This window comes from Pleuronectes platessa, chromosome 12, assembly GCF_947347685.1.
Source record: "Pleuronectes platessa chromosome 12, fPlePla1.1, whole genome shotgun sequence".
Lineage (NCBI taxonomy): Eukaryota > Metazoa > Chordata > Actinopteri > Pleuronectiformes > Pleuronectidae > Pleuronectes > Pleuronectes platessa.
This window is the reverse complement of record NC_070637.1, coordinates 24,153,161-24,166,569: the sequence shown is the minus strand read 5'-3', so window position 1 is coordinate 24,166,569 and position 13,409 is coordinate 24,153,161. Positions and strand designations below refer to the sequence as shown.

The following is a 13,409-nucleotide window of genomic DNA, read 5'->3' as shown; positions in this document are numbered from 1 at the left end:
TTAGAGGTCGAAAGAGACGAGAGTGGTTTTTACTCTGGAGCTGAAGACGAGTGGAGTAAACAAACCTTTTGCATTAGAGAAGGTTCACAACGCCGCCTTTAAGGCTCCAGTTGAAACGAAGCAGCAGCTGCTCTGTAGCCACAGGTCGGGTAATGCAGATATGAACTGTTTTCAAATCACCCCTCTGAAATATCTGGGTTCAGTCAGAGAAGCAACAAACTGAAAACATTAAAAAACCTAAATCAAAGTTTTAAAGCTCTCACAGTTCCAACAGGAAACGTTGCAGCTTTGAATATTCCCTCACTCCCAGGTTCAACCAGTTTGGCCAAATCCTCTGCTCCTCACAGTAATGAAACTCCACAGCTGGTGGAGTGAAGCCGCCTCCTCACCCGAGTCATTATTTTAGCGGTTTTCTTCATTGACTTGTCACTCGGTGAGTTCACGCCTCAGTGCGGCTCCAGCGCCCGGTGGGCCATCGTAAGCTGGACTGTGGCCGGGCTGATTCCAGAGCCGTGAGAGTGGAGGAAAATTATTTTTGATAAGGAGCGAATGTTTCTGCACTTCTGAGACCAAACACCCAGCGGAGGGAGAAACGACTGATCACACCAGATCTTCAGTAAACACAAACATTCAACCCTGTTAGAGAAAGTAATTGAGTAAATAAGTTTAACACATTAAGAACAGACGGAATTACCTGCGTTTACAAAACCTTTAATTTCTCAGCCTCTCAAGCAGATAGAGACGTGAAAAGAAAAAGATTTGAGAGCTGAAACATTTGGATTAAATTCATAATTGGTCTCTTATTGGCTGAGCAGGAACATCTGGATCTGAATCTTGGATCTGAATATCTCTTAGGTCATCAGCCATGGACTGAAACGCTAAACAAACAAACCTATACACGTTAAAATATTACATAATAGTTCTTGAATACATTTAGGGTTTGTATTTTGTAGGAATAATATTTAGCATGCTGTTCTGTGTGTTGTAGTTCTTTTTTAACGATACAGATATTAACATGCTGTTATAAAACTACAAACTGACTTTATCTTCAATTATATGAAATGAATTGATGTGTCGTACTTGACATAAATTTTGAATCTCATTCATTACGGTTTTAGAAAATCCTCGGATGTAACATTCAGTTTGACTATTTTGTGCTTTTCCCACAAACCAGTCCTCCCACCAGCATCTCACTGGAAAATCCCATTTCCAAGCAAACAAATCCCTGCTCTTGATTTGAATAACCCCGAGGCAGCGGCGGCGGCGTGTGGCTGTCAGCCGGCGAGCGGGAGGTTGGACTCCTGATCCTGAGGAGGTGTCCTGGGCTGCGGAGTGGAAGCCGGGCTGTTTGAGGAGGTGACAGAAAAAGAACAGCACATTCCCACAGCGCTGAAAGCTACACAATGTTTCCCTCAGTCTTCCACTGGCTCCCATTACCAAGCTCCTGACAGGGAAAACACAGGCTGTCTGCGACAATAAATCACTGTTGGTGTTCTGTGAGGTCTCCGCTGGTACCGGCCGGATCCAGAAACGTGTCGCAGACGCATTAAAAGACTCGACACAAAGTTCCACCTCAATAAAAACACGACTTCTTAAATGTGCTGGAAGGAGAACGGAGTAAATACTGAGGGTGAGTTAAGGATAAGTGGATATTTATGTTTGTGAGTCAGGTTTGAGCTGCACAGTTAATCGTGGACACTCATATTTCCAAGATTAAAGTGATGCAGTTGAGGAAAGTTAAAGAGTTTTGCCATATTTTAATAAAGTCACTTTGTAGTGGTGGTAAACAGCAGAGATCTTCAGATTCACGGCTGAACAAACTCTTTCTCCAACAAACTGCATGGTCACTGAGAGTTAATAACACTTTGATGTTACAGCTGATGACGAAGACACAATTTAAACTAATGGATGTACTTTTTAAAAAGTTAGATTTCTAACACAACATTTTATTTTACATTCTGATCACGTGTTTTCTTTACAGCAGCTGTGTTTGATCTGGATATCAGACTCTTCAGTTTAGTCCCAGCCATAATAGTAATGATAATAATAAGGGTAATCAAAAATAGCAGGTATTAATTACCAATATTGAAACATGAGTTTTTGTTTGTTGCTTTTTCTTCCCAATTTGATTCAAACAAGATTAAACAGCTGAAATGATTTAATGAGCCATCAGATATTTGGATCCCTTAATTTCAAAGTAAAAGTACAAATTATCTCAAGGAATTCTCAGTGAATTAGTTAATCAGGAAAGGAAAGTGCAGATCAATCCAATTGTAAAATCTAATTATAAGTTGTAGCTGTTGTAAACAAGAACGTTTTTAAATGGTTCTATTATTCAGTAAGTAGATCTTTAGCAGGATATTGGTGCAGCTGCCAGTAAATTAAAGATATAAGACACAAATTTAAACAGAAAATAGATAAGATTAGATACCTGAGTAAGATTTAAAGAGAAATGTAGTTAAACCATTGAAACAACAATGTACCTTTTGTACAAAGTGAGTAAATTAATATTCCATTTAAAGCTGTTTCCATGACAAACACTTAAAACAAGTGCAGCCTTGACTTATCATCGACTTCATAACTTATTATAGTGGAGAAAGTTGTTCACTTTTCAGCTCTGTTTGTGTTCTCCAGCTCCTGATGAACTGATCTGACTCTGTAGATGTTCAGGTTTCTTCAGCTGTGGAGTTTCTTTCTGCTTTTTGATTAAAGATGTGACAATAAATCTGCTTTTAAACACAACTAATGAGCTAAAAGAGGCTAAAACCATCAGTTCAGCTGCAGAACTGAACTGATGGTTCAACTGATGCAGTCCTCTTTTGATTCATATATATATCTGATAAAAGAAATATGGAAGTGTGGACTCCGCCCCTCCGGCTCTCACACCTCCTGTTGACCTTCCCTGGGCATGAGGACACTGTCCTTGCAGCTGAAGGTGTGTGACGTGAGTGTGTGTGTATCTATCTAAAGTGGCCGGCAGCCGTTGGCCCTCAGCACTCAGACTTCCTGATTGCTGTAATTTGGTCGGCCATGGCACCCGCTCGCCGCAATTTACCAGACGCAAGAGGTTGTGTGTGTGAGGAGAAGAGAAAGAAGCAGAAGAAGAGCGAGTGGGGAAAGAGAGAAGAGGACTGTGGCAATTTGGAGTAAAGCGCGAGTGTGTGTCCAAATGTGTGTTTATGTGCGAGCGTGCAGACGGTTCAAGTAGCAATTTGGAGTAAGCAAGTGTATGTGTGTGTGTGTGTGTGTGTGTGTGTGTGTGTGTGTGTGCGGCTGACATGTGTGTTTGTGTGTGTCGACAGCTCCAGCAGCTTTTCGAGTGGCTACTTTGATGTCTGACCCACTTTGGCTGTTGCTGAGTATAAAGCTATTTATTTAGTTTTGTGTGTGTGTGCCTGTGTGTGTGTGTGTGTGTGCGTGTGTGTGTGTGTGTGTGTGTGTGTGTGTGTGTTCGGTGTGTATGTGTGTGTGCGTGTGTGTCTGTGTGTGTGTGTAAAGCTATTTATCAGGCAGTGGACTGGCAGAGTGTGTTGCTGGACCCCTCAGCATCTGCTGGTGGAGACAGCGGAACATCTCACACTCCTCCTCCTCCTCCTCCTCCTCCTCCTCCTCCTCCTTCTCCTCCTCCTCCTCCTCTTCCTTCCTTCTTTCCATCTATTTCACCAGCTCCCTCCTCTTCTTCTTCTCCTCCTTCTTGTCATCCCTCTCTCCTCCTGCCTCCCCCCCACCTCCACTGAATCTAATGTCTTCTCCTCTTCATGCCTCGTAGTACCACGTCCCTCCATCTTCCTCGTGCCATTAACCCTCTCTGATGTAGTGGTTAGTTGCAGCTCTCGGCTCTGATTGGCTGAAGCGTGTTGGCTGCTGCAAAGTACCAAATAAATCTTGTTTCTTTTTTCTCCACACTCGTCAACACTTCACCATTTTCTTGGTCGTAACCAGAATCAAACACAGCGTCAACAGCCTGGAAAATAAAAATAAAAGTTAACTTTCCCTGCAAAAATATTAAAACGTTTTCTAATATTTATATATATTTTTAAATAAAGGCTCAGTTCCTGAAACATCTAGTTGTTGAAGTTTATATCAGTTGTTAGTCAAACAGGAGAAATTTCCCTTAAGATTGGGAATGTGTTTGTCTGTGGATTAACATTTGTTGCTCTAGTGAATATTTGGAGCATGAGGACGGAATGTGTGAGATTGAATCGTGAGTGTGTGTATGTGTGTGTGTGTGGTTACGAAAGCGATGTGTTTTTTAATGTTATTGGACAACAATGGAGCTCAATGGTTCTGAACACACGCACACACACACACACACACACACACACACACACACACACACACGCTAAACACTATATAAAGATGGACGACATGACAGCTCACTGTAAGTGAAGCCAAATTGCCTCAAACGCCACCTGGTGGCTGGCTGCAGTATAGGTCAAACCCCGCCCCCTCCACATTAGCAGACGGGACATGGACCAAAATAATAAGTCACACACAAGATAAATGTTTCCTAAAGATGGTTGCTGCCATTTGAGTTGGTTTAAATTAGTTATTTGATAATAACAAAACAAGGTGATTGACAGCTGAGACCTACTCGTGATTGGTCGAGGGTGTGTACCTGTGAGACCTCAATACTGCGGCTCCACCCCCCCAGACTTTAATGGCTCTAATGTAGCAAGATGTCAACGTTCGGAGGAGGTGGAGACACGTCGTTCATCTTTATTCATCGATGATAAACACAAACACCATGTTTGCGATACCGTCCTTATTAGTTCTTTGAGTTGACTTCTATTCATTGTGGACAGCTAAGCTAAAAGCTAACTCCTAACCACAACCAACTCATAACTAATTCAGATCTAAACCAGGACTTCAAAAATTATGCTTTGCCTCATGAGTACCGGGCTTTGGTCTTCATCACGTCTTCTTATCCTAACAGTTTATGGTTTTACTGGAAAAGGTCCTAAAAAGGCCAGAAAAATTAGTAAACACACACCCACCCAAAGACACACAAACACACACTTAGGCAGCACCGTGACTTATTCTTTAGAAATCATGTCTGTTAACGTCAGTTGTTGTACTGGTGCAGTTTTTCAGGAAATGTGCGAACAAAGTGAAGCAGATCAGAGACGGATGAAGAGCGTCCTCGTCCCAGATGGCAACATTTTACGTCTCGTTTCATTAAATTAGAACTAAGAAATGACTGATCCCCTCTCCCCCCCCCCCCTTCATTGATCACTGTGTTGTCAGAACAGTGTTAATTTAACAGAGAAATTAAACACGTCGGCTTTGATGAAAGAATCTCATCATCAGATCCATTAAGCAGCTTTTTGATCACGTTGTAAAACCCTCCGTCATCAGATGATCTTCACGCTACACACTGACATTCTCCTCTCTGTTGTTTCCTCTTGTGTATCTGCTGCTGGTGCACTGTTGCTATTTTTGCTCTGCGGTTTGCAAAAGATCATTTGTCAGTGCGGCCGGTGCAGTGACGTCTCTTTCTGTGGATCGTCTGCAGAACACAGTCGTGCTCTTTGCTTCTCTTTGTGTGTTGCTCTGTGGTGGGTTCCAGGGCTTCCAGAGCAGGGAGGCTGAACTCTGAAATGCAGTTCAGACTAATGGACTGAAATCACGCAGGGCTGCTTTTTCATTATTGACCGAGCCTTATCGGTTATTGTGTTGAATCATGTGTAAAACTTAAAGTGGTTTTCATGTCGATTCAGTCGTAATCTGTCTAGAATCATAAGATCTTTGGCATTTTGCTTCCTTTACGACCATATAATCAATTTATTAAGTATTTCAGCTCTAACAGCCCGTTGACATGAGAATCCACATCCTTCTACAAAGGCTTTACCTCGCCATCTTTCCTGCTAATTATCTTAACTGTGGTGGCTGCCGTATTCTAATTTGTCCTGCTTTATATTCAGATGCAGAGGTGTTCTTACCCACAAGTGGGAAGCAAGGCAGTTTTCTCTGTCAGGGATAACTTGTCTGTCACTCTTGAGTCTCCATGGTCCCACTACCACCATAATGAATTCTGTGGCAAATGCTGCAGAGAAAGTGAAACAAGATTTCCTGGATTCATCCGGATCCACACCAAGGGCCGCGTTTTTTCCGAACAGTAGTTTTTACATAATCCAGCTAAAACATAAATGAACACAAACATAAACACCTTGGCTGACATAACTAGAACAGAGCTAAACCAGTTTATTTGCATCCGCTCAGTAATGTAATGGCTTCGTCTTAGTGTCGTGCCGCAAGGCTGCACAAACTTTCATGCAAATGGAGTCAGTAGTTTTTTGGGGGGGTAATCCTGCTCACAGACAAACTCTGGAATGTTACTCAGCAGCGCTCACATCTTCATCTGCCCCCTGAAATTAAATCAAACTGCACCAAACTGCACAGACGCGTAGATATCTGCTCCCTAGAAGTGATTTATTTCCCTTTAAGATCCTTGAATTATTCCATGCATGGGAAATTAGTGAGACTGTCACAAAATCCAAATCCTCCAATGTTAAAGAGAGAATCCATGACTAAATTCACTGGGATTTTATCTTAGCTCGTGACTATCATTGAAATCCACTGAGTAGTTTTCTTGTAATCCTTCTGACAAACAAACAAATCAACCCCCAGACTGGGGCTGAAATCATCACCTCCCTGGTGGACGTTGTCAGAGGGCCGCCACCATTTCACGTTCTTTCAACAATCCCAGTTAATGTGATGATTCTCTTTGAGGAGGTCGAGCATCCCTGATGAAAGCTAGAGAGCGAGTCCCCCGGAGGAGGAGGAGGAGGGGAGCGACTTTATGGAGTCATACGAGTTTAACCTTTTGATTTGAAACGAAAACTTCCTTGACAGTGGAAACCTTGTTGGCGTGCGCCGACATGTGAGCCAGGTCACCGCAGTTGAAGGTAAATACACACTTTGATCCAGCGGCTCAGCCTCCACACTCTGACTTTGCACTTTGCAATTTCACTGTCAGACCTTTGACTGTATATGTCTGTGCTTTTCATGCCGGGTTGGGGGGGGGGGGGGGGGGGGGCAGCATTCCTCTGATTTCTCATGCAGTCGGTACTTCACTGCATCACGTTGCTGCTGCCACGGCTCCTCCCCTCTGTCTATCACCACTGTGCCATAACTGAGCATTAACTACGCTGATATTTATTCACGGGGCGATGTGCAGATTCAGATTTATAATGCCGCAGTTTTCATTAGGCTGCTGTAAGAGCAGTAAAAGCAGCAATAAGCCACTTGACAGGTCATTTTAATGCTGATGTTAAATCAGCTAATGGGATTTTAAGAAGACAAAGACTTTTCTTCTGAAATCACTGTGGCCTCTCGTGGCTTATTCTTTAATTTTCTGCTCCTCCGCTCCCCCCCCCCCCCCCCCCCCCCCCGCTCTCCTCCTCAGCTCTGTGTTTTGATGTAATTGAGGAGGAGCTGGTGCAGCGCGGCTCTCCCCCACAGCCACGAGTCCAGAGAGTGAAACCTCTAATCAGTAATGTCAACAGCCGACACTTTGCGACGCGGCGGCACAGACGGAGAAACACCGACTTTGTGGACTCGTGTAATGATTGTTTGAGCTCCTGACATCCAGATCACATTCATTTCAGCGAGAAGGGGGGAGAATGTAAAAGGCAGGAACCATAAAACTGTGTCTCTGTGCGGACGAGGCCCGGAGTGATGGAAGATGGAGATGTGAAGCCTCGCTCCACGCCGGCAGTTATTTCCTTTTTCACCAAAACACAAACGTTCAGTGTGTTAATCTCTTTTTCTTATTCCTCTGTAACAAGCGGATCCTTCCATCGGGCACTTTAGCTCCAATCACGATGAAATTCCTTTTGGCGCATTAACATTTAAATTAACATTTATGCGGTCACAGGTGTGCGTTTATTGGGTTGTTTAACGGCGGCTCCAGCTCGGCCAATCAGAGTGGAGGACGAGGAGTGGCTGTTTTACAAGTCGTCATTAACGTCGCAGAGCGGCACAGATGTCGCTCGCTCGTGTTTCCGGGGGAAAACGTTCATAAATCCACTTCCTCACCTCCAAAGATTACATTTTTTAACACTTTTCAAAAAGAGAATCCAAGCAACTTCGGGATAGAACAAACAAATGTGTTATTGTTGTGTTGGTCCAGGGGGGGGGGGGAGCTGAGGAACGAGCAGCAGTTAAATGAGAGATGGAGCTCAGCACTGTCATCTGAAAAGCTGGAGCTCGGATGTCACAGTTCAATCACTGAGGATTACGGCTTCCAGAGCGGCTGACGGCCAAAACAGCCTGTGTGGATTTGCCTGTTTGTTTTTTTTCTACCCTGCAGACGAGAGTGAGAGTGAGAGTGGATCATAGAGAAGCTTGAGAGAAATATCACATGATTATTATTATTTACTAAACACACGTTGATTGATTTACACAGACTCAATTCATCATGTTTTAATGTCTTGATGAAGTATTTTTATCGAACACATCGTGGATCATGTGCTGGGATGTTCACATCTGCTTTGTGCTCAGGAGATTCACACGTTCACTGAAGTCACTGCACGGAAATAAAACTGGTCCTTCAGCCGTTTGGCTCCGGGCGAGGATTCAAACTAAGAGTCAGAAGTTGATGATCGATATTGAAGTGAGTTTTTAGTTTTTTAGTCAGGTCACATGTGGATGAAACACACACACACACTAAAGGAGGATAACATCGAGGCCACACCCTCCATTAGGCCCTTAACACGAGTAAACATGGGTTATATCATCCACCATGTTTACAGTCGATACAGAAAATGAAGGGGAAGGGGGGTTAGAAGATCAAAGGGGACTGTGGACTGGTGTGACCAATCACAGGAGCTGTTGCTTGCTCGTGGGGAAAGACAAGTTCGCTCTCATCTCACCTGGTTCTTGTGCACGTGGGGCAGAAATGCTCCTTTGCAATTTAGCCTTTCTGCTGGATACTGCTCTGTGCACTCGTGTCATAAGGCTGGTGTAGAATGAAAGGAGCAGTGATTGGACAAGTGAGGACGTCTCATACTTGGGTTTAGAACAGAAACATGGCTGCTGACAGCCCCTGCCTGAATATAAAATTTAAGATAAACTTGTTGAGCAGTGGGAACAGTTTTGAGGATTCTGGCAGTCGTCCTCCATGTTCTTTTTAATTATCAAGTCACACAATAGCCAATGATCACGAGTTTCTTTGGAATTAGTTTTTCAAAGTGTGTGTTCCTGCGTCTCGACTGGATCGTCCCGCGTGTGTTCGCACGTTCACAATTAATATATTCCAATCGGTTACATCTGCTCTCATGTCTGTCACGTTTGTAAAATCAGTGAAAATGTGAAAACCTGAGCAGCAGGTCTGACTCTGCAGGGAAAGGCAACAATGTGATGGAAATACTAAAAGTCCTCTATTAAAAGAAAAAAGCCGAGCAAAGCAGCATCTTAATGCGTCATCGTGGAACTGTTTTTTACTGACTTTCTATCCACTGTCACATGCATCATCATTTAAATTTTAATCTTCCCTCCATCTGTCTCCACAGCTGCTTCACGGCTTTAAATAAAAACCACACAGGAAGAAACAGGATTCAGAAAATACAGTGTTTATCTGCAGGGGCCCGGAGAGCTCGACACTGTACGACTTGAGAAAACATGAAGACAACACGAGCAAATTAGGGAAACAACATCAATTTGACAACTGGAAGCAGCACTCATGACAAAATGTGATTCCAGGGGACGAAAGGGAAAAGTGATGAAGCCAGTTGGGATCCGCTCGTTGTTCAGGTAGAGATTTTATTAAGGTCACAAAAATGAGTTTGATGATAAAACCTGCTGGGTTCCTCACATTGTGTGTCCCCTGGAAACACAGTTGTGTATTATTTACAGCAGTAATGTGTTGTGTTGTGTCCTTGTGCACTTATTTCATTGTTTTAATTTCCTTATCTCAGTGTGCATGTGTTTTCACTAGGTTGCAAAGCATTGAGCTTCCAGGCCACCGTACCCCTCACACACCAGGGCCCTGCGTCACGTTTAATGATGCAATGAGAAATGCTTTTTCCTTTGAACATCATTTTATCGTCCGTTTTACTTCCTCGCCACATGACTGACGTCGGAGCTCAGTGCGGCCGGACCTCGGCTGTGGCTGCGTGTTTTTTATGAGCTAATGTCGATCTGATGAATAATTTAATCTGCACTCAGGCACAAATTCAAGATGAGTTCACTTGAGTCTTTTTCTTTCTAACTGCTTATTCAGCTCCATTACATTTCAGAGACAAATATTATAGTTTTACTTCATAGTTACTTGTTATTTCACAACCTAATGTTCTTTTCATGCTAATCACTTGAAGAGCTTTTTAAAAGTTGATGCTTTCTGGTAAATAAAGCTAAAGAAAGTAAGCTGAAAGTAAAATCTCCTTCAAGTTTAGGTCATTGTTTAATCAAAAAAATATTAATATTACTAACAAAACAGTTGAAAACATGTGAAATTCATAATAAAATAATATATCACAGTATATCAAATAGGTTAAACTAGTGCAATATTTATATGATATATATACTAGCAGGGGACATGCTACTGTATTTCATACTTTTACTTTTAGACATCGAAGAACAGTTTCCAGTGTCGTGTTCTTGTACGAAGTAGAGAGTATTTCTACAGTTTGATATTATAACTTTAGTTTTAATAAAGTAAAAGATACTGCAGTATAGGTAATACACCCCGCCTCCTCCATGTTAGCAGATGGGACATGTCCCATCAAGTACACGTCAAGTACATTTTTCTCAAAGATGGTTTGCTTCATATTAGGTTGTTGGTGTTTGTCTATTCAAGTTTTCATGTTTCTGATTTAATTAGTTATTTGAGGACATAAAAACAGTGTGAAACAAGATGATTGACGGCTGAGACTGACTCGTGATTGGTCGAGGGGGTTCTGGTGGGATCTCTTCACCTCAGCTCCATCTCTGCACAGACTCTGGCTCCAAATTCCCTCAAAAGCACAAGATGGAAGTGATTGGTTCTGTGATATTTAGGCTTCATTTTTGCATATTTATAATTCTACCTTTAATGTAGCTGAAGAGAAGCACATTCATGTCACTTCAGGCCTGAAACCTTTGAGACCAACACTGAATCTGAATCTTCTTGTGCGCCTCTCAGCTCTGACCACTTCATCCACTTTACTCCTGAACCTCAATCACTCCTCTGTCTCCCGCCGCTGTGAACAGGTGACCTGTGATGACGCCGCCGCCGGCAGCCGCTCAGCAGCCGCAGCCGGGAGCAGCTTCAGCGTTTCATCACCTACTATGATTAAAACACAGGCTTTGTTTTTTATATCTCTTGGTGTGACAGTGTGTGAGATCTTCATTTCACGGCTGTGACACACTTTCAGAGCGATAAAGAGTGAGTTCTGCAGGTGAAACACGAAACAGCTGTTTTCAAAGCTCCAACTCTTTAGGCTCCGTGTTGTTTTAACATTCACAGGAACAACTGGAATCTGATGATTTATTCCTCAGATCCTATTTAACCACTCGCATAAATATTTTATCAACTTAATACATCCTGACTTTTTGATTTCTTGAGAACTGTTGATAAATCTGGGAGTGGCTGTGACTCAGGAGGTGGAGCGGATCGTCCACTAACCAGAGGGCTGCTGGTTTGATCCCCGTCAACTCCAGCCTGCATACTGAAGTGTCTTTGGGCAAGATACTGAACCACAAATTGCCCTTTGTTGTTTACATAAATGTGATTTTAATGTACCCAATTTACTGTATGGAAAAATATGCATACTATACAAAATGCAATAATCCTTGTGAAATACAATGGATTTAATGTATTAAAGTAGACATTACCCCTCCCAAGATAATATCTGTGTATTTCTTTACGATATATAGATCTCATTTATTAGACATTAACAACATTTATTCATTGAAGGGTCTTTGAGGTAATTCCCTCAAAAAACATTTCTTTGTCTGGGAACTAATTTAGAGGAAACTAATCATTGATAGTAATTTTTCCAAGGCTCATAAAAAATATAGAACATGAGATTATTTCCATATCTGTGTAATGGCTATCCTTATTTTTTCGTATGTTGTCATTAACCTTATTAAAAAACAATGTTTGAAATGCATTTTTAATATACAACTAAAAACTTTATATATATTTTATCTTTTGTGCACAACATATTAACTTGTTCGCAGGCATAAATATTTGACAAAATATAAAGGAAAGATCTATTCATAACCTCTGGGGTCTTATCTGCTCATAATACAATTTCTCCTTATCCTGGATTCATCCTGTGAAGACACTTTATCTCAATATGTGAGGATTTAAACCCAAAGTCCTTCTTCTACCAAAAAAACTCTGTCTCAGTGAAAAACTCTCATTCAGCTTGTTTCAGACTCGTCCTCGGTCAAAGGGTGTCGGTCGATCTCGGCCAAATCAAGATCCTGCCGAACGATTTCTCTCTTTTTAAACTGCAGCTCAATGTCGAATCAATCGCATCCACAGAAACTCTGAATCTGACCTGATCTTTGTGTGATTGTGTTCTACACAGGGGAAAGAGAGTTGGTCAGGGAAACTACACAACACAGGAGCAGCTCAGGGCTGATTCCTCTGCCTCTGTTGTGTTTCCTGCACAGGACGAGTGTGTAAAGTTGTTTTAAGCTCACAGGCGATGCCCACGTTACTGGGTTGATTACAGACGATGAATCACTTTACATAGCGAGCGATGGCGGCGCGGTGGAGAGCGGTTCAATCTGAAACAACCTTTTGTTTCACCTAAACGGGAGCAGCTCCGAAGAAGAAGAAGAGGAAACAGAGACTCCGGGCGAGAAGTGAGAAGCAATCAGTCATCACAAATGAGCAGAAAAGTGGAAAAAAGGCTAAAGAAACTTTTCAGTTCCTCAGCACCAAAACATTGTTGGCTTTGAAATCAGAGAGCGGTGTTGACAGCTCGGTGGGAAAAAGCCCATTGGAGATTCCACTGACTCAGACGACTACACGGTGTTTGATGCGTCTCTGGCAGCCGTGACCCATTTCTGCACAACTGATCAAAAATGTTAGAACAAATGTTGCTGCTTTCTGTCTGCCCCCCCCCCCCCCCCCCCCCGCCCCCCCGCGGTTTGGGGCTTTCTGAATCCTGACTTCCTGCGAGAGGAGATGTTGGCCCATCCTGCACAGCCATTACCAGCCATCCAGCATGTGTCAGCGCGGCGCACTCATGCAGAGTGATGCCTCGAGGAGCAGGCGGATCAACCACTTCCCTGAAGTTACACCACAATGGAATAACACTTCAACCGCCAGCCAAAGTCCAACGTTTCACTCGGCAAATATTAGAAGTAAAATGTGATTTAATGCTCGATGTAAAAGAAGAGAAGGTCTCAAAGCCTTAAATCTGGAGGAAATAAAATAATGAAGCATGAAAAGCTTCCAGGCTGCAGAT

General features: G+C 42.7%; 1 long non-coding RNA gene across 2 annotated transcripts in view; it reads left to right on the top strand.

The window, feature by feature from the left end:
- Positions 1–9,869, top strand: part of LOC128453884 (uncharacterized) — a 47,181-nt gene extending 37,312 nt beyond the window's left edge. The window contains exon 3 of one of the 2 annotated variants that reach the window (XR_008341553.1): positions 9,516–9,869. This is a non-coding gene — a long non-coding RNA (uncharacterized LOC128453884). Of the gene's footprint in view, positions 1–1,174; positions 1,372–9,515 lie in introns of those variants that run through there. The other variant, XR_008341554.1, reaches the window with a different exon arrangement.
- The last annotated feature ends 3,540 nt before the right edge of the window (positions 9,870–13,409 follow it).